Source organism: Ixodes scapularis, unplaced genomic scaffold (genome assembly GCF_016920785.2).
Source record: "Ixodes scapularis isolate PalLabHiFi unplaced genomic scaffold, ASM1692078v2 PGA_scaffold12__126_contigs__length_90152505, whole genome shotgun sequence".
Classification (NCBI taxonomy): Eukaryota; Metazoa; Arthropoda; class Arachnida; order Ixodida; family Ixodidae; genus Ixodes; species Ixodes scapularis.
In genome coordinates this window covers 47582211-47601380 of record NW_024609838.1, presented here as the reverse complement: position 1 = coordinate 47601380, position 19170 = coordinate 47582211, and the positions used below count along the sequence as shown (strand labels likewise).

The 19170-nt window shown below is 46.2% G+C and overlaps 1 long non-coding RNA gene across 1 annotated transcript; it reads right to left on the bottom strand.

Moving 5' to 3' along the window:
• Positions 1 to 3982: 3982 nt before the first annotated feature.
• On the bottom strand, positions 3983 to 11470 carry LOC121835277. The gene is made up of 5 exons (XR_006077519.1): positions 11245 to 11470; positions 8212 to 10546; positions 6964 to 7187; positions 5844 to 6050; positions 3983 to 4197 (listed from the first exon to the last, which is right to left on the bottom strand). It is a non-coding gene; the product is annotated as an uncharacterized LOC121835277 (long non-coding RNA).
• Between the last annotated feature and the right edge of the window lie 7700 nt (positions 11471 to 19170).

The window sequence follows — 19170 nt, the reverse complement described above, 5'->3', positions numbered from 1 at the left end:
ACGACCACTAGGCCTGTCGACAAGAACACCTCATATCCGACGTCCGTCTCTTTTGATGGCGTTAACAATCCTCTGAAGACGGCCGTGCTGTCCTTTTTGGTTTAACCCTGTCGACTGTTGATCACACCGAAACGAGGGTGATACCGTCGTCGACGTCGGTCCCCACCAGTCGGTGAGATAATCTCATCTTGAATGAATGATTGGTTCTTGAAGAAGTATGGTGCTAAGCACACATTCTCTTACTATGGGGCAGTCGAGCAGCAGTCATGTTCCAAGGAAATCGTCCTGTCGTGAGCGGCGTAATCGGATTTTGTTCCACAGGAGCGAAGTCCGAAAGTGCAAGGACGGTACGTTCGTCCCACGAAGCCGGCGCCATCCCGGCGGCGCGGAAGACAACTCGCCTTGTCCGTGCACGCTGCCAATCGTCTCATTTCACAGAAAAAACAGACACCGCTCCCCCAGAGGCCCGTGCCGAAACCCGGCAACGAGACGCAACGAGAGGAACCTGGACGAGGGAACTACCGAATCTTCAGCAACTAACGCAGGACTACTGATACGTTCCATTCAAGCCACGGCTGACGACTACTCATGGATCGTCTGAAACTGAAACGGAAGGCCCTACGAAGCCAACTGACAAGGCTGATACCAGACATCGACGCTGCTCTTCAACGTGATCCGATCATCGAACGGGACATCGAAATCCTCAGGCAACGATTGGGTAGTCTGCGTACCCAAATGACCGAAACAGATGTCGCCATCGAGCCTTTCCTGGGGGATGACGCGGAACAAGAATACACCCGGGCATTCGAGTACAAGGACCGCGCCGTCACCTACCTGGCTCAGTTGGACTACTCAATCCGAACTCTACAACAACGAACCCCAACCGAAACAACAAACCCGGGAACGAACCAGGGACCTTTAGATTTGCAAATCCTCTGTAAGTCCAAGTGTGGGAAAAGATGTCGGTCGTTTTCCCGTCAGGAAATTGGCCGGCGACAAAGCCTCTGGTTCTCCTATGTCGTTGTAGACGTAGGTGAGGGGTCGTGAATTTATAACAGCCTCTACTTCTGTCAGTGGTGTGTAGAGTTCATCGGAGGTTAGACTCCTGCAGCCAAGGGCTTTTTTCAGCGACAGCTTGACCGAGCGGACGAGTCGTTCGTAAAACCCTCCCCACCATGGAGCCCGTTCGACGATACCAAAGGAAGAATTCCTTTGTGAGTTGGAAGAGAAAAAAGCTGCGAACGTCTTGCAAACTGTAACACCAATTGAACCGGCCATACTAGATGAAAACCACTACAGTTCATTTCGGGGGCAGTGTGTAAAAACTTCCACGGCGGTCTAGAAGACGACAAAACAGCGGACTGAACAAGCCAAGGCTCGAGCACGACCAGATGAGCACGAGCAGCGGGGGAACGAGCCGACTACAACCGTTTCTGCCTAGCTTCGATGTCCCTTTTCTGACTGTAAATAGTGTACATAAAGTTGCTATCGATTTAAACACCATAACGTCCAGAAGTTCTTCTATAACCACCATGCAAAGCGCCTTTTAGGTCTTTTACCACTTTTCAATTAACGAATGGAGAGATCAACTAGATAAACGTTGCCGCCCGGCGTCGCGAGCAGTACGGTTACCATAGAAACCTCCCAGGCCCAAAATGGAGATCACTATAGGCGCTTCTGACGTCGTGTATCTAGATAATTTTGCGTCGTGTCGCTACTCTGGCAGCTACGCTGCCACATAGAATGGCTCTAGGCTTGGTGAAAGCCCCTTCATGTTTCAAAAGTAGCGCAAGCTTCGTGGATGCACGAGGCACGTGCAACGTGCAGCTCTTGGGAAGACCACGGCGGCACCGTGCAGCATTGAGCTAGATTTCAGACGATGCAAGTTCTTCCCAGAAGTGGCACGCGGCACGTGTATACGTGCTACACCACAACAATGAAGGGCGCCACTTTTCCCAGGATGGAGGGGCTTTAGTTTTAGCCTATGAGGTAAACCAAATGAGCTACGCTTATACCCCTGTCAGACGGGCTAGTTTAGTGTCACTACGAGCGAGTGCACTTCAACCCGTTGAAACACACTCCAGTGTGTTGGTGCTACACGGGGAAACTTAGTGTCACTCCAAAATGATGGCAATAGCGATGGGTAAGTAAAGGCCACGCAAAATATTACAGTGCATACGCATTTTTTCATAAATAACTTCGTCGTCTTAATAGAAACACGTTACCACACATTGTTGAGCGAAGGCACGAGCTTTAATCCCAATTCAAATCCAATTTGATCATTATGATCAGCCATTACAAGCCAGTGATACACACCCGCACTCCGGTACGATGCTCATCTATACTCTGTTTCACCTTATGATGTACTTCAGGAAAGGCTACAAGCGCGAGCTCCTTGCTCTAGGGCACATCTCGGAGGCACAAGCTCTTGTACGTTAAGAGTAGCTTCCAACGCTATGAGCTCGCGCTTCTAGCCTTGTCTGCGGTACAACATAAGGTGAAACGGAGTATAGATCGAAACGAGAAGCAGTAGGCAGTGAACCCAGGATTCCTGGGTTCTGCAGCGCGAGTATTCGCTCCGCGAGCTCCGAGCTGGTGTGCGCGAGCCCACTCGGCCACTCGCCACAACGAAACATCATGGAGAGTGTGGAGGACGAGCTGGAGGGCGATATCCGCGATGTTGGACAGTGGAAGCGCGTGGTTGGGGTACTTTACTCCGTGAAAGGCCAACGCCTTTCATATGAGAGGCAGCTCGACCTGGATTCCGACGCACAGGCAAGAATTTCAAGTGACATCGATCAGCAGCTGCAGGCCAATGCCTTCACCATAGCCGCTCTCATGACCGCCAACCTACCCGTGATCAGTCGAGAACGGTGGACTTTCCAGAGGAACGAACGGTGGTTCGAAGACACCTTGCCCAATTTGGGCGAGTTCCGTTTTAAGCAAGCCTCTGAGCCTTTCGCGTCTCTCCTGCCACCTTCAGATTCCTGGTGGAGTCTTGCAGAGGCCTCCTGGCCGTCGCTGACCGTCGCGCAGGGGCCAAGGCTGTAAACTAGATTAGTTGCTTGTTTTTCTACAATACACTACTTTCCTGCCAACAGAAAACAAGTGCGCATCTAATTTACTCCTATCAAAATAATACTAATTTTACGCAGCGTTAATTTCTTCTATTATTTTGACTCCTTGAACACTGCTATCGAGATTACACACTCGGTCTACCGGAGCGAGCGTAGTGTGCTCCTCGAACTCACTTCATTGGAAGTGTGTTCTTCGGGCAGGGCTGGCGATTGAGCTCAGGATCACTGGGTTCTCCAGCGCGAGCTTTCTCTCCACGTACTCAGATCTGGTGGGCGCTAGACCACTCGGCCACTGATAACCCTTAATAAAGACACGTTAAAAAAAAATTAGACGTTTACAATTCTTTGTAATGCCAAATTGGAGCGTAGCTCTTGAGGAGGAGGGAGGAAGGGTACGAGGGGGAAAAGTATGCCAGCCGCTCCCCTCCGTACCCTCCCATCCTCCTCTCCTGTTCCCATCCCCTACTGAAACAACCCGTATAAAAATTCATACTGGTTGACCCGTATATCTCATACGGTGTTATGGGATACGGGTCTCCCGTATGATACTGGGAACCCGTACCTGTACAGGTTGACCCATTCAGATACAGGAACCCGTTCAGATACGGGGCCCGTACCTGTACGGGTTAACCCGTTTAGGTAAGGGAAACCGTGCCTGTACGGGTCGACCCGTTTAGATATAGGAACCCGTACCTTACAGGTTGACCCATTTAGATATAGGAACCAATATTTATGCATGTTCATCTGTTCAGATAGAGAAACCTATATCTTTAAAAGTTTATCCGTTCTGACGCAGTAATAGGAATCAACGTGGTGTCCAACGTTTGCAAACGGATGGATGGATCTTTGCAGGTTTAACAATTCGCATGCATTTGTCATGCAAAGAATGAGCATGAGCCAGGTCATTTCAGTTTATACGTGTATTTAGTGAACGCAAATTGGCATCTGCAGAACACCAACAAGAAGCTTAACCTCTAAGCAAGCTTAGAAGTCAAACTTCTAGTTAATATCCTGCAGTAGGATATTAACAAATGTGCATACTGCAGTAGATTCACCCGAGCTGTCCTCTTCCCTGGAGGGGCCTCTCGAGGATGCCTCCATAGGTACTCGTTGAAGGCATCTGCAGGGGAAAAGAATACAACAATAAGTCATGTATATCTACAGTTTCCTGAAAAATTTAATATTTTACTTCCTGCAATTATAAGTAAGCAATTTCCGCTACAATTTATGCTTTGTTAATATCTTGTGATACCATGTAGACCCCAAGAGTAACTTCTTACGATTACGCAGTCTGCTTAAAACAGCAGGCATGCATGATTCGGCCTGAAAGGTTTGAACCAGTTCAGACCGAGTTCAGAGGAGTGCAGAAGCAGTGCGCAAGTCAGGCTGCGGCTGCGTGAACTTAAGCTGCAGCGTTACAAACGACCCTGTAATTGGTTTTCGAAAGACCGAAGAGTTGCCATCTGTTACTGCATGAACGCTGAAGTGACTTCGGCCAGCGCAAGATTCTGTGAAACTGAGGCTGAGCTCGTGCAGCACTGGAATAAATCGAACAGGCCAGTTCAGCGTCCATGCAACTTCCGGTTGAATCTAATGAGTCAGTTCTTACACTATTTGAACTAGATCGGCCAGTTCAAGCAAATCGAAAAGACCTAGTGTGACTTTCCACAACTATGCACTTAAAGTTTGCTTGAAACAGTGTGTTCCCTGCATTTCAGTGTTTATGAAAATTATAGACCTTGGAGCAGGGGACAAAAAGGAACGGAAAGACACGAAGCTCCAGAGCTTCGTGTCTGTCTGTCCCTTTTTTTCCCCACGTTCCCGGGTAACCACGTCTATCCCTAACCAGCTCGCCTGCCTGTTAACTTAAGTAAAAGTATGTTCTATAAATCTAAATATCTATTTTCAATTATGAACATGGGCCTCTGATTGCCTACAACCTCTAACTTATTTCATGCCCAACAATGTCACCATGGGAACAAGTAAAAGGAACACTGAACACACAATTCTCGACTGGCAGTTTTAGTGCGAAAGAAAGATTTTGACCTGCAATTGTTGTTCTGGGCATGTATATAAATTGACAACACAGATTTGATATCAAGAACCATTTAACTAATTTAATATCCGTGTTTCGACCCTTCAATGGTCTATTCATACGAGATAGTTCCCTGGTAAGAAAACTGAGCACTAGAGAGGAGGAACACCCACGGTGAGAAGGCGGTTCAGAAAAAATGGGCAGTACTCAAAGGACAGAGCCAAACATAGTTCAGTTGCAGCAGTTCTAGTGAACAGACTCACTTTCACAACTTTGCTAGTGCCAGCTTTTCGTTCAAAAGAAAAAATAAGTGCCTCAGCAGAAGGTTCTGCAAGCAGGCCACTGATATCATGGACCTCCCCCAAAACTTGCAGGGATTAGCCGATATTTGCAATGCGGAGCATGTTACTGTAAAACCCCCTCAGTGTGAATACCTCAGAAAGCACCAAGGGACCTAGATGACCGTGACAAGGTCACTTTACTTTTCTTCATATATTAAAAACAAAGAGGGAGATAGGGCTTCTTCATTTCGGTTTTGCGCTCAGAGTTTCACGTTCCTAAAGCTCGAACTAGTCGAACCGTGACCTTTCAACAGCCTATAACACTGAAAGTTCTGAAAGCCTTGGAATATTTTATCATATTAATTTTGTCGTAGCAGGTTGCAACTTCATAAGCCATAAGGTTTGAGTGACTCACCAAGTATGAGAAATCTGTGAGAAGTGGGCACTTACTGCTGCCAACTTGACTGGAGTCAGGGCCCTCTCGGCGACAGCGCCCTAGAAGCGCCGGCATAGCACCCCAGTCACACTCCGCCCATGCAGGTTCTCCCTGCCGAAGATCAACTTTGTCGCCTCTTTAACGAACATGGAGTCTCCCCGGGCTCCCCTAACGTAGAACAGCTTGTCCTTTTTCACCGAGACACCATGGCAAAGGTGAACCTAGAAACAAATAGAAATGCTCTACAGGAAATGCAGCCAGCCATTGGTCCCGATCTCATTGATCTTTCGAAAACTTGTGCAGACGTGTGCTGCACAATGCCACTTTTTTCGGACGCAGGACATGCAAGGCAGCTCTTCACGCAACATCTTGGGGGTATTCTTTTCAAAGCCAATCACAGAAATTCACCACGGGTACTCACTACTCGTCTCCAACTTCTCAATGTAAAGAACACCTCATCTTGAAGTACAGAACAGAGAGTGGAACAAACATAACTGCAAAAGAATCGCATAGCAAACAGTTCCAACCACGCATGTCGTCTGCTATGCACACAAAAAAAAAACACGGAGGGGAAAACAAAAAAGCTCACGGTCGGGTGCAGCCACGTGACTTCCGCCCACTCACTCTCTCTTCTCCGACCTCCGTGCGCGGGTTTCAGTTTCGGTTCTGAGCAGTTGCGTTTTTTGGCTTTAATAAAAATATATGTGACTGTTGCAAAATATAAATTTGGTAGTCTTTCGACACCATTAAAAATCGGCTGGAAAAAAATGAAAACTTTTATTGGGGGGTGTAAGTGTCCGTTTAAGTGAGTTCAGAGTAAAGAGAGAAAGCGAAAGAAGGGTACCAATTATAACACAATTTTAATTGGGCTACTTGGTACATGATTTATGAAAAAGCTCGAAATAAGACAAGGACACTAGATAGAAAACGTTTCAGAAAAGTGCCAATTAATTGGCAAGAAATATCTTATCAATGCCCGGCCCTACTCTTTACATTCATCAGTATTTTGAAGCAGCCAGATGGTTCAATTTATGGAAGCATATAAATAACCTCATTCAAGGAGCTGTGGAAACAATAAAATTTAGTCACTTGCCCAATATCTGGAATGAATATTCCATGAAATTCTGAACTTACCTCGTCGTCAGCCTCTGCAAGCACTGGCACACACTAGGGAAATGCCTCCGGCGGGCCTGCTACAAGATCCGCTGCTGGAACAGCAGCATCAGCGGCCGGTACAGGTCGAGTGTGATCCACACCAGCTCGCACTACGTGAACTGAAGCAGGAGCGCCAGCTGCAGGAACCACTGCTGGGCATGCTGGAGGAGCTGACCCAACACTGCCAGACGGGACATTGTCCACTGCAACATAATAAAACACTCTTTAGAAACAAGACACAGTTCAGGAGTCAACCGATATTTCGGACGCCAAAAATTCAGACAAGCTTGATTATTCGGACTTCAGCACTTTCCTGGTTCGTTGATGGCATGAGGGCTTCATAGTACTTCATGCCACAGAAGACTACCGGCAGTGTGCTTATTTGTTTTTCCGTAACACACCGGGACTGGAAAAGTAGCGCGAGCAGTACACAAAACAAAAGGATGAGAAACAAAACCAAAGAAGAAAAAGAGGAAGAAAAAAAATGCGCTCAAGTTCGCCGGCAGTGGGTGGCAGAGAGGTTGTTTAGTTTACAAAAAAAATACCGGTGAATAGCTAATGAATATTCATGCCAAGCATTTCCAACGGTTTGCGAGATATAAGCTCAATCTTTCTGACGAAATTCAATGCTGTAGCAGATCGTCTGCTCACCTTTTAACCAGTTGCACAGCTGCGTCGCTAGGCACAATCTGCCGCCCGATTAAAGTTCAGCCTAGTTGGTGCTGTGGTCATGCCTACGACCAGCTTCCTCACTCCCTCCTCCTCAACAAAAAGAACTCCTTTCTCCCCAATGACGAAAGGATGTGTGCTGGCCGGGCTCATCAGAAAGCGCATATTTAAAATGTTTTCACTGACAGAACAAACTTTCACTTCAAGCCTCATCTATGCGCACAGACCATGGTGTCTTGGTATGACATAATTGTTTGACATACTGCAGAGCCAGAAAAATATTTCTTCAATCAAAGCAAGAGCGCTGCCGAGCAAAACGGGCTCATCGCCATCAGCAACAAGAAACAAACTCTCAAAGCTCCATTTGCACCCTAGGAGAAGAAAATAGAATTATAGACACCTCTTAAACTCATTGATACATTGAGGCACCCCTGTAGTATATGCTTACTTCTGTTTGCGACAAAAAAAAATTAAAATTACTTTTGATCCCTCAGATAAAGTGTGAGCACATAATATGTAGTGTGTGAGGTAAGCAACTGAAAGTGCCTCCACGCTTACCTAGTAGTGCCAGCAGCTGCTTCTTGATAGCGTCCTCTCTATCTGGGGCTCCTGCTCCAGGTTCAGCACCCTCTGCTTTGCCGACCTCAGCTTTTCAACCAGTCGGGCATGCTCCCCAAGCGACACAGCGGACGTCCTGTCCTCCGTCTTTTTTTTTTTTTGTACTTGCCACCCACTGCAGCGGATGGCGACATCAAAATCTCGAAAAGAAAAAGGTCCAGGTGTTGTAATATTTATTTAATATAAACTCCAACACATAATTGGGACACACATAGTTCACATTAAATTGCTCCCCCCCCCTTTATGTTTTGTGTGCAGGTTTCAGCCCTATACCTGTGATTGCCCCCTCCCTGAAGAAATGCTTCCAGACGCCCCTGACAAGATATCCGGTATTCACTGTCATTACAGGAAATAATTGGTATATCGTCCTTTACATACTCTAGTGTGCAAAGGACGATACCTGTTGTCAGAAAACACTGTGTAGGTAAACGAAATAGCATGATAAAATATTCTGTTAGAAGGTACTTCTAAGTTAGTTAGAAAGTAAAATATGATAATACTACTTTGCAACCAGTGTACTTTCTATGAGGAACGTAAACTCTCAGTTGCTTTGTACTTACAATTCAGTGCTTTTAAATACGATAGCATCTATAAGCAAAGCATATGCACTTTAGGCGTCTGTTGTTCCGAGGATTTGTAACTGCTTTCGAAAACAGCATGTGCCGGCACATTATAATTCAGAAAAGAAAAACATGCCGCCGGCACTGCGCCTCAAACCCACAACTGTTGGAGTCTAAGCCGGGCATCGTATCCGCTTCACTACGAGCATACATGGGTAAGCATTTGCGAAAGAGCTACTGGTTGCAGGCAAGAGCTGCGTTGACGCACGTGCCAGTGACTCAACGCCGTTGTTGACATAGCAATGTGCGCCGCATCTGGTCGCAGTCGCACATAGCCACATCTGAGGAGAGATCTGTGAACCAGACTTGAGTATCATCTTTCGTTGTCGGTATGCGAAAGCAGGTCTCACCAGAGGAACATTACGCAAGCGTGCTGAGGCACAGTGAAAGCAAAGTGCCTAGGGTACTTCGGAACAACATAAAACATGTTTGTTGAAAGCTGGAGAGGCAAGTAGCAACAAGAGGACCATTGAAGCGAATGAAAAGATTAAAGAGAGGAAACTTCGGCTGCAACGCAAGCAGGACGCCAAACAAATGAGGACGTCTTGCGATAGTTGAGAAGAGATGTAACTTCGTGTACAGCGAGATTTTGACTTGACTTAGAGCAGGTGAGCACATCTCGTAAGACTGAAGAGTGTCGAATTCAGATTTAATGCGGTCGAGAAACGAGCAGGAGAGTGTCTCTTGAAATTGAAGAGGGACAACTGCAGCTACAGCACAGTCGAGATCAGGAGTGGCCAAGCTGCGGCGCTTTGTGTGTTAAAGTGCGGCTTGTGGTCCACTTTCATAGAGCGTTCTACCCACCGGATCTGTGTACCAGAATAGCAAGCAATTTAAAAAGTGTCTGTACAAATAGTCCTGACCAGCCATAATAAATGGACACAATTACTCGTAAAGCGAACAAAATGCAAGATATTTCTTAGCCTAACCGTTCAATTTTACCCACAATAGACCCTTTCCGAAATTCAGTCTGGCCACTTTGATCACTATCATCATCTGTGGAACGGCATCTGTGCCATACCAATGTCGACCTTCTAGTGACTGATAAAGTGATAAAGGAAGACGTTGAAGATGCTCCTAAGCGGATGTTGCGAGGCCTGTACATTCAGGGGGTCAGTACGACGCGAGATATGAATGGAACACAAGAGCTACGTAAGCATTTATTTCTAATAACTCAGATTCAGTCAATCTGTGGGCGGCTTTAAAGCACTTTGGTGTATAGAATTTTCTCGAGGCATCTGAGTGGGTTGGACCTTTGTTCTGAATGCAGGTTCTTGGTCACCATCGAACTGAAAGTGATCGAGAAAGAACTCACACTGAACAATTCCTCGCGCGCCGTTGACTTGCGAAAGTGACAGTGCCGACACAAGTTTATATCCGCCATTGATTCCGCAAAACCTAAACTGCTTTACGAACCACCAGATGGCACTGAATTTCGGAAAGGGTCTATTACTGCCCGCTGGTAACGGAAGTCAGTGTATGCTGCTGATTTGAAAAAGGGAAACAAAAGACGAACCCCCTCCTTCTGAACAGAGTCGAAGATGAGGTAAGAAAAACAGCCTAAAGGCACACATAAACCTCGAACCTTGCGTTCAATACCATAGGGATGGCCACGTGCTTCTTTTTCAAAGCAGCAACCAGCTCAGCTCATGTCTCTGTAAAACAAAACATGCACACTGAATTACATCTCAAAGTCGTTGTGTTCGTCTCCCTTTCCTTTCTTGTATCGGGGTTTATAAATATGACCGTTCACCAGCCAGCCTGCGCTATAACCCTTGTTTCAAAAGTTATTTTTTTCGATATTTTTACACATTAAATGCACCACCTAGTCGAACTTATGTGGTAAATTTGTCAAGCTTACAAAGCCGATTTGTTGCGATTTATTTTGAGTGTCGTGGCTACCGTCTGGAGCGCCCTGTAGTTAAACAACGTAAAACCCTTTGCTCTTGCCGCCCAGTTCTTCACAAATCGGGCGCAAGGACCGAATCGGGCGCAATGACATATTCGTGCCCACCACATTTCGCGAATTTTAGACGCCGGAACGGGGGACGCCGGAACGGGGGCCCACGAAATTTCCGCTTTCCGCGTGTCCTTAAATTTAGCTAATTTTTGGACGCGTGGAATTTGCAAACAGTCGGGGGCTGGCGAACATTAGGGAGTGTTCGTAGACCGCGTTTTCCCCTCCGCAACGAAGATGCGCCTGCCCGCCGATAGTCTTGACTGTAGAGTTCCGGGTATATAGCGAGTTGCGGAGGGCGTTGCGGGACAGCGAAAACGATCTACGAAAACTCCCTATTAACGGTTTGCAGTATACGTTGTGCTTCGAGCCCCTGATGCGTAGACAACAACTTACCATTCCCCGGCGCACGCTCCAACAGCCTCCCAGTAGACGCTTTTCGACACGTCGGGGTCAAAGTCGCCAACGATCGCCGGTTTGAACTTCTTGATACGGTTCACCACGCTGACTATTGCCTTCGCGCCATCAATATAAATCACGTACGCTTAGTACATATCGACACCGATACACACCGATCGAGATAGCCCTAACGTCAATGCGGCTTTGGTTCACGACTCTGGCTGGCGGCCAGCGGCGTAAGGATTGGATTGGATTAAATAAATAATCTGCCTTAGTTTATATTAATACTATTATTACTCAAAGTAGTTTTAGAACATTTAAAAGCATAAAAACTTACCATGTTAAGTTTATTTATTGTTAAGAAAAACATTGTTTGTCCGTCGTTGGTTGTTTTTCTGCACTCTGGCTTGCAGCTACGAAATCCAATCCAATCCAACGTCAATAAACCGAAACCGAAACTACCGCGGTACAGGGCTCAAAGCTATGAAGCAAACTCTCGTTTATCTCGGCCTCGCTTCCCATGGATTTGGTTTTCTCATTTTATGACTTTAAATATGCACGTCATAAAATGGTTGAGTTTGATAGCTCAAACTGTTAAACTGAAATTACATAATATGTGATTTTCTGATTAAAATTCTTTATTGAAAAAAATATCACAGTTTAGTTTCGCTGTGAGCGCGTTCCCGTCGAGGTCTGATAATTTCTGGTCGCGTTAAATAGACCGATCTCACCGGCCAGTTTGACTACGCCACCGCTGCCGCAATGCAGCGAGGGAGCTTTAGTCTTTGGGCACGTGCGACAACCTCGCTGAAGCTCTTCGCGTGCAGAGCACGAGAAGGCACGAGCCCTCGCGTGCACGGCCGTCTGCCTCCTGTGAACTAAAGTTATGGCGGCTTTACGCATGCGCCCAACGCTTAGTGAGATAGGTCTATTGTGTATACCGGTAGAGCCTGTACAAGGTTACCGACCGCCGGTTTAAGTGCCGGCGCCGGTAAGGCGTTACCGGTCGCTCCGATACGTGGTTGCTGTTAGCCGCGCATCGATTACTGGCCACCGGTACGTTATTACGGCCCACCAGTGTGGCGTACCGGCTTCGCCTGTACGTGTTCACTCGCCGCCTGTACATGATATGGGCAACCGATACGGCGTATCGGCTTCGCCGGTACGTGGTTACCGGTTACCGGTGTGGCCTACCGGCTGTTCCCGTACGGGTTTATCGGCCGCCTGTACATGATATGGGCAGCCGGTACGGCGTATCGGCTTCGCCAGTACGTGGTTACAGGTCTCCGGTACAGAGCTACCGGTTACCGATATGAGAATACAGGACTCCGGTGTGAACCGGTACAGGCCGGTATACATTTGTACAGGTTTTTTCAGTAGGGTCCCCACTGAGCGTAAGCATTTCTCTAAATTTCCCGCTGAATTGACGTGTGACGTCACATGACATGTCATCTGAAATTTTAAGTGTGACGTCACGTGACGTCACACGGGTAAAATTTTTCCTCTAAATTTAGCGGAAAAATTTTCCGCCAAACTTACCAAAAACTTTTACCGCGAAATTTAGCGGCAAATTTTACCCTCGTGATCTCACACGTGACGACACACGTGACGACACGCGTGACGTTATTTTTTGGAAACAGCCCGTAATGCAACGCGCGGTTACGCCGACGCCGCTCAACTCGGCAGCAGGTTCCTACACTGTTAGCAAAAATAACACGCCCAGACGTGTAAACCGTTGTCCCATAGCGGACACGTCGAAACGTGTTCGTTTTACACAAGGCCATCTGTGTTTTTCGTCTACACATGAGGTGCTGTGTAAACGTAACACGCTACACCGTGTCTGCCTTTCGCAAAACCGTTTCGAGCGTGTTCCTAATGAAACATGGCGGCCAGCGGCCGAGAACAGGCGAGAGACGAGCGCAGCGAGCCCCGCGCCTTTCAGCCAAATTGAAAGCACACAGGGCGCGTTAGTTATCGTTCGATGTCTTTTATACACAGTAAAGTCTCCAAGCGGCGGACGTAGCTGCTTGCAAAGGTACGTACGTGCGTTGTCGGCGGTCGGCGGCGTCGGTAGCTTCAACAAGCCGCTAGACAAAAAAAAATACAACGAATGCCCAACTCACACGAATAGATAACTTGAGCAAACTATTTCGAATCGGGCGGTAACTTGCGCCACCTATTGAGATTTCTAGCAGGCTGTTTTTTTTAAAAAAGACGAGTCTGTTAACACTGCGAACGACCACCACTACACAGCAACCCTACATAAAACACAGGCAACACAGCTACACAGCACCGACATGTACATAAACACAACAACCGACACTACGCCCCACAATTCCTACTCGTTATCCATTTCTCCCCGCGGCGCATATAAGCTTGACATGTGCGGGTGAGCTCTTTGGTCGCTGACCATTACAGATTTATAGAAGAATACACAAAACACGGCGCAATGGACAGTCGTGTGTTAGAACTGTTTGCATTTAAAAAGTATGGAGGCAAAATCTATAATGTTAGTCCGTTGCAATAAATAACGATATGTTAACAATAAATCTTAAACCGGTCATGAAAAAGTTCAAATTTTTGTTATTTTCTTGCTTGACCAGTGTTATGAGCAGTCCGACTAGCTTGAGTCAGATAGGAAAACAAATTATTGGGATTTTGTCATTACGTATACAATAATAAATGAAAATGATCCTTGCGCAAAGCATTTTTTATATATTTTTGTAAAGAACATCCGGACATCCGCCCAACACTTCACTTCCGCTAGTTGCAGCAGTTGCAGTACGGGAGCCGACGCCTTAACTTTTGGGGCGTTTTGATGCAGTTTGTTGTCGTATGTCGTGTCGGTGTCGAGAAGAGCGGTGGGGCTTGGGAGTTTGTGACCGGTGTTATTCGTGAACACTGGTGTGGAGCGCTGATGCGTCTTTTTTTTTATACTGCCACCACCCCGAACTTTGAAGATACTCGGGCCCGTAGCACTGCTTTATGCTGAATCGCGAGCTCCTTCTCTGTTGACGTCGCCTTCCTGGTACGACTCGTGGATACTGCAAGCGTTTAAACAGTGTGCACCGTCTCGCCTACATCCCCGGAGACGTACTCGACCTGTTAAAACTTATTGCTTCCGTCATTTTAGAGTAGGCAGTTATCTCGTTGGTCTGGTTTCGGTTATAAAAGCAAGGCAAAACGCTCGTAGTTCCCGCCCTCAGTACACGTTAGACATCTTCCACACTTTGACACCGGATAACTGAATGAACGAGGATTTACATTCACTTCCGAGGTTACTCTCGCCGCTTCCTCACCGTTGAGCAGCAGGATGAGCTGGCGACAAGCCGCGGATGAAAGGCTTGAGCATCAACAGCCCAAGCGCACTCCGTGCCGATGCGGGCGACGCGGGTTTCTGTCAACCCGGAGGCCAGCGCACACTATGACCGTTCCAGCTCTTTGTCATGACACGGTGTTGCAGAGAGCAGGGTAAAATACAGCTACACAAATCACCGAAGCAAACAACTGCTATCTTAATCTTGGCTTGTGATTGCGCTTTGTAGTAGATCATCTTATTCGTTTTGCTGGAGAGATGCAAACGACAGGCATAACAAAATCGCTTGCATATTCCGCATATCTCACAAAAGCATTTAACCTGTCACCTTGCGAAAAGCGCGAAACACGGAGTCCGCACCGTCCTAAGCTTCCCGTTTCTTACCTGCTTTAGAGTAGTTTGTACCTGCTAGTAGGTATGCCTACTGAAACTGAAACAGGGCAGTGCCAGAGAGAAAGAGACAAAGTTGAGAAAGTTTGCTCGCTCTCCAATTTCTCAACTCTCAAGTGATTGTACCATAATAAATGCACCAACGCGTCTTCCAATATAAAGAAAGAGCACTACGTTCAAAACATAAAAAATGCTCTCAGTAGATGCATCTGTGGGCAGGTAGGAAACCTTGCCCTAATTTATTCACGCCGCATGATTGGCGCAATGAACTCGTTGCAGGACCGAATCATCTACTTGAGCGGTGTGCGTCGCTATGCAAACGAAGTCCAACACGAAGCATAAAAACGGCAGATTGAAGACAACAATCCGGAGTTCATTATTCAATTAAAACAACGTAATTTTGTTGAAAACGCCCGCTGCTTCTTACTCACGGTATGTGTCGGGATACTTCCACAGTTTGAAACGGAACGAAGGAAGATTTACTTTTAAAAACGCTCGCTGCTTCCTCCCGGACCAGCTGGACCCGATCAGCTGACGACGACGGGACTGTACCCGTTGAACCTCCACCACGCAACAAACAATTTGCGCTCCGTGTTAAAAGCGTGGTTCAAACAGACCCGGAATACAAAGCACCGCACCACACACGGCGAATGTTTCAGCTCTTTTTCGCATCACCGGGTTGCACCAAACAGAACGAGATCGCCGAAGTCAACGCCGCGCTGTCGTGAACCTTGGCTTGTGGTTGCGAACTCGTGGACCCTGTGACTCCCTTCGCTTTCAAAGCACACACGACGATTACGAATGCTACTTTCCGTCTTTCAGGAACATCACAGGGGCACTTCTCCGGTCACGTCTTCACTATGTGCTCGCAAACTCCGAAGCTCTATGCGAAGCTTCTTGCGTCCCGTCAAACCAAAACAGTAGCGCCGCCATGCGTACTTGCCAGATTTTCTCTGGTCAAACAAAAACAACGAAAGCCAACTGGTGCTTGCTTCCAGCGTACATCGGCGTTGCGCTTGCGCCGTGGCCAGATCGCTTGCAGCTGAAAGTTGAAGCAAAAACGAAATTAACTGCAATGTCACGTGTTCACATCGAGGACACGCTTTTTATATCCATTTTAACTGTTTGGAACGAATAATTAGACCCATGACTTTATTTGTGGTGTCTAAGAAACTGTTATCACGACCCCTAAACTAAATACAAACATGGGCGACATGAGGGAAGCCGCATTGCCATCGACCCGAAGATGGCGGCGAGTACGGTAAGCGCGGGTTTCGCCAACGTCCTGCGACATGGCGCAATTGCTTTTGGTGCATATCTGTCTGCGAGACATGTTTCTTTTCGCGGCATTTGTCTCGACGGTCCTTTCCAATTGTGTCCCCAAGCATTCCGGTGCTTCGATAGCCGGCAATGCCGCGGTCGTCGCCGGGGGCGATGCGTGTTATCGAGGTCGGCTACACGGTTATGCGTGTATGACCGAACCAAAACACGTTTTTTACAACCTCGCATGATTTCTGAACGAATTATCCTTTACTCATCGTGTAAATTTATGGTAATTTGTGTAAATAGCGTGTTTTCCACCCCAAATATTCGCGAAATACACGGGACTTGCTAAACGTGTAGGAGCTGCGCTCTAAAAAACGTTACAATAATGAACAATTTTTACGCCAATTAATTGGCTGATTCTGATCGAACATTGCAAGCCAAGATAAAGAACGAAGCATATTGAACTTTGGCGTTCCGCTTCGTTCCACGGAAGTCTACGAGGAGGCCCTGACACTGCTAAATCAGACCACAACTATCGTGCTGTCTCGAATAGTTACATGCTGGAACAAAAATAGGCTCTATCATTCTCTGCTAACGACGATAGCTATGAATGACTGACTTTGTCGTCGTCTTTTATCAATTCACCGCTACGCTAATCTTGATTCAAATCAGCCTAAACTCCAAGCCCACCCCACTATTTTTTTGCAATGCCACTCTTCTACATGTTGTCTTTTTCACGAATTTCTTTTTCTTTATAAAATAAAACTTACGCCACGCTTTTGGTTTCTGTGTTGTTATGTTTTACTGTTGAAACACTCCTATTGATGCCACGCACTCGATCGAGCGAAGTGAGTTAGTCAAACTCACTCCAAGCCAAGTGTGTTCCTCAGAAAGGAGCTGTGTGGCACACTACAGAAATGTCACTAAGGGCGAAGTGCACTCCCTTGTAGTGACACTAAACTAGCCCGTCTGACAGGGGTATTAAGGCCGGTTCACACATGCAGCGAAGTGCTGATGTAGCGCTGCTCACGTGCCGTCAGCTACTTGCCGTCTGCCATGAGCAACAGTTTTGACGGTGCGATACAAAGCTGGTGAACGCTGCCGTCAGCACGCGCTTAGCGCGAGGTCAGCGCTATGCTTGGAGCGCTCCGCTGCATGTGTGAACAGGCCTTTAGAGCATCAGCACTTCTCCTCCCGATATTGTTGTGGGTGCCGCCATCTTGTTGATTTGTAAGAAATCAAACACAACTGCTGATCGTCATGATTCAAAAGTGCGACTTCCTCAGCATTCGGTGTCAGGTAGCTCACGTAATATTGCTTTGCTTTTCTCGAACTGTTTAAGCATTTGTGGAGGACGGAAAAGAGTTTCCTGTGATTGCAGATAAAGTTTCAGATAACTCACAACCATCATTTTAAGCACCAAGACGTGTATGAAGCGTAGCTTTCTTAGTGGCTATAGTTTAGCTCGACCGTATAGGCACAGAAAGAGAACGAACAGCTTAACCTCGCGCTCTTGGCGATGCTTCAGTGGCTTCATCAGCCCGTAGCGTTTGCTGCGCTCTGAACTAAGTATCTCACAAGCCAAACCAACAAAAATCACTTAACACGCCCTAATAAAAAAAAATGCGGGTTTATTTTGACTAACTGGAGATGTTTTTACGTTCGACCGAAATCTCAGATTGGCCTCGTCGGGTTGCGGGCACCTCAGCCCATATTTAAATCCGGCAAACATAAATTCTGGGCCAGCGCGTTAGCTCAGAGACACCAAGACGATTTAATGTTTTGTGTTTTGTTTTAATATCATTGCTACTTAAGAGCCACCGAGGTGGTTTTGAAAACAAAATAAAGTCGAACCATTCCGAACAAGCATAGTTTGCGAAAATGATTTTTGCAAGTGATAAAAACATTAAAATGTTTTCGCATACGTGGCGGTATCTGAGATGGCAAAATGCATTTTATGGCCATTCCATTTGGATCGCAACGGGCATGTGAACCGACGCACAGTAGAACACGCGAAAAGGTGCTGTGGTGCACCCACAGTCTTGCGCTTGTTGTTCTGACATCTCTGGCTCGCTCACTGCGAGCATCCAGGCATCTGACACCCTGACATCTCGAGCTAATTTCTGTCTTTCCCGTGGCGTTTCAAGCGGAACACAACAGAAAATGCACATCAAGCTCTTCTTGAACACGTGTCGCCATCTGTATTTTATAATAAGAAACTACAATTTGCCGTAACTGAATGGGAAAAGTTTCAGGTCTTATAACATTGTTAACGTGTGATATATCAATATGGAAGTTCTGGAAATTGTGATATCGAAGGATGCTTCATAATTTAATGCCTCGTTATTTAGATTAGTTGACGTGATTCCGTTTTTACAATGCCATAAAAATACCATTTTAAACTTTATTTTTTATTTTGAAATATTCATTATCTGTACAGTTCCTTGCTTACTTTTTTACTTATTACATCGAACCGAACGCTCAAGTATAATATCGTGGACAATGAGACGTTATAACTCGAGAAATAATTTTTTTTCAATATTAAAAACTGTGGACTATTAAAAGCTAAATAATTAACTAACCACTAAAATAATGGCAATATCGAGACATTAAAGTATCGTTAAAAAACAGCTCTTTAATTTGACAATAATTTTTAAATGTAAGGTACATTGAAACAAAGTTATAAGCCGTCAAAAAAGCACCAAAACGTCATGCACGGTGGGGTTGCACCTTAAGGTGCAGCACCACTGCGCATGACGTTTTGGTGCTTTTTTGACGGCTCATAATTTTCTTTATATGCATCTTACAATTATAAACTTAATGTCAAATTAAAAAGCTGTTTTTCAAAAACACTTTATTGTTTCGATATTACGATTAGATTTAGTTGTTAGTTAATTATTTAGCTGTTAATAAACCACAACCTCTAGTATTGAAAAAAAAATATTTCTTCA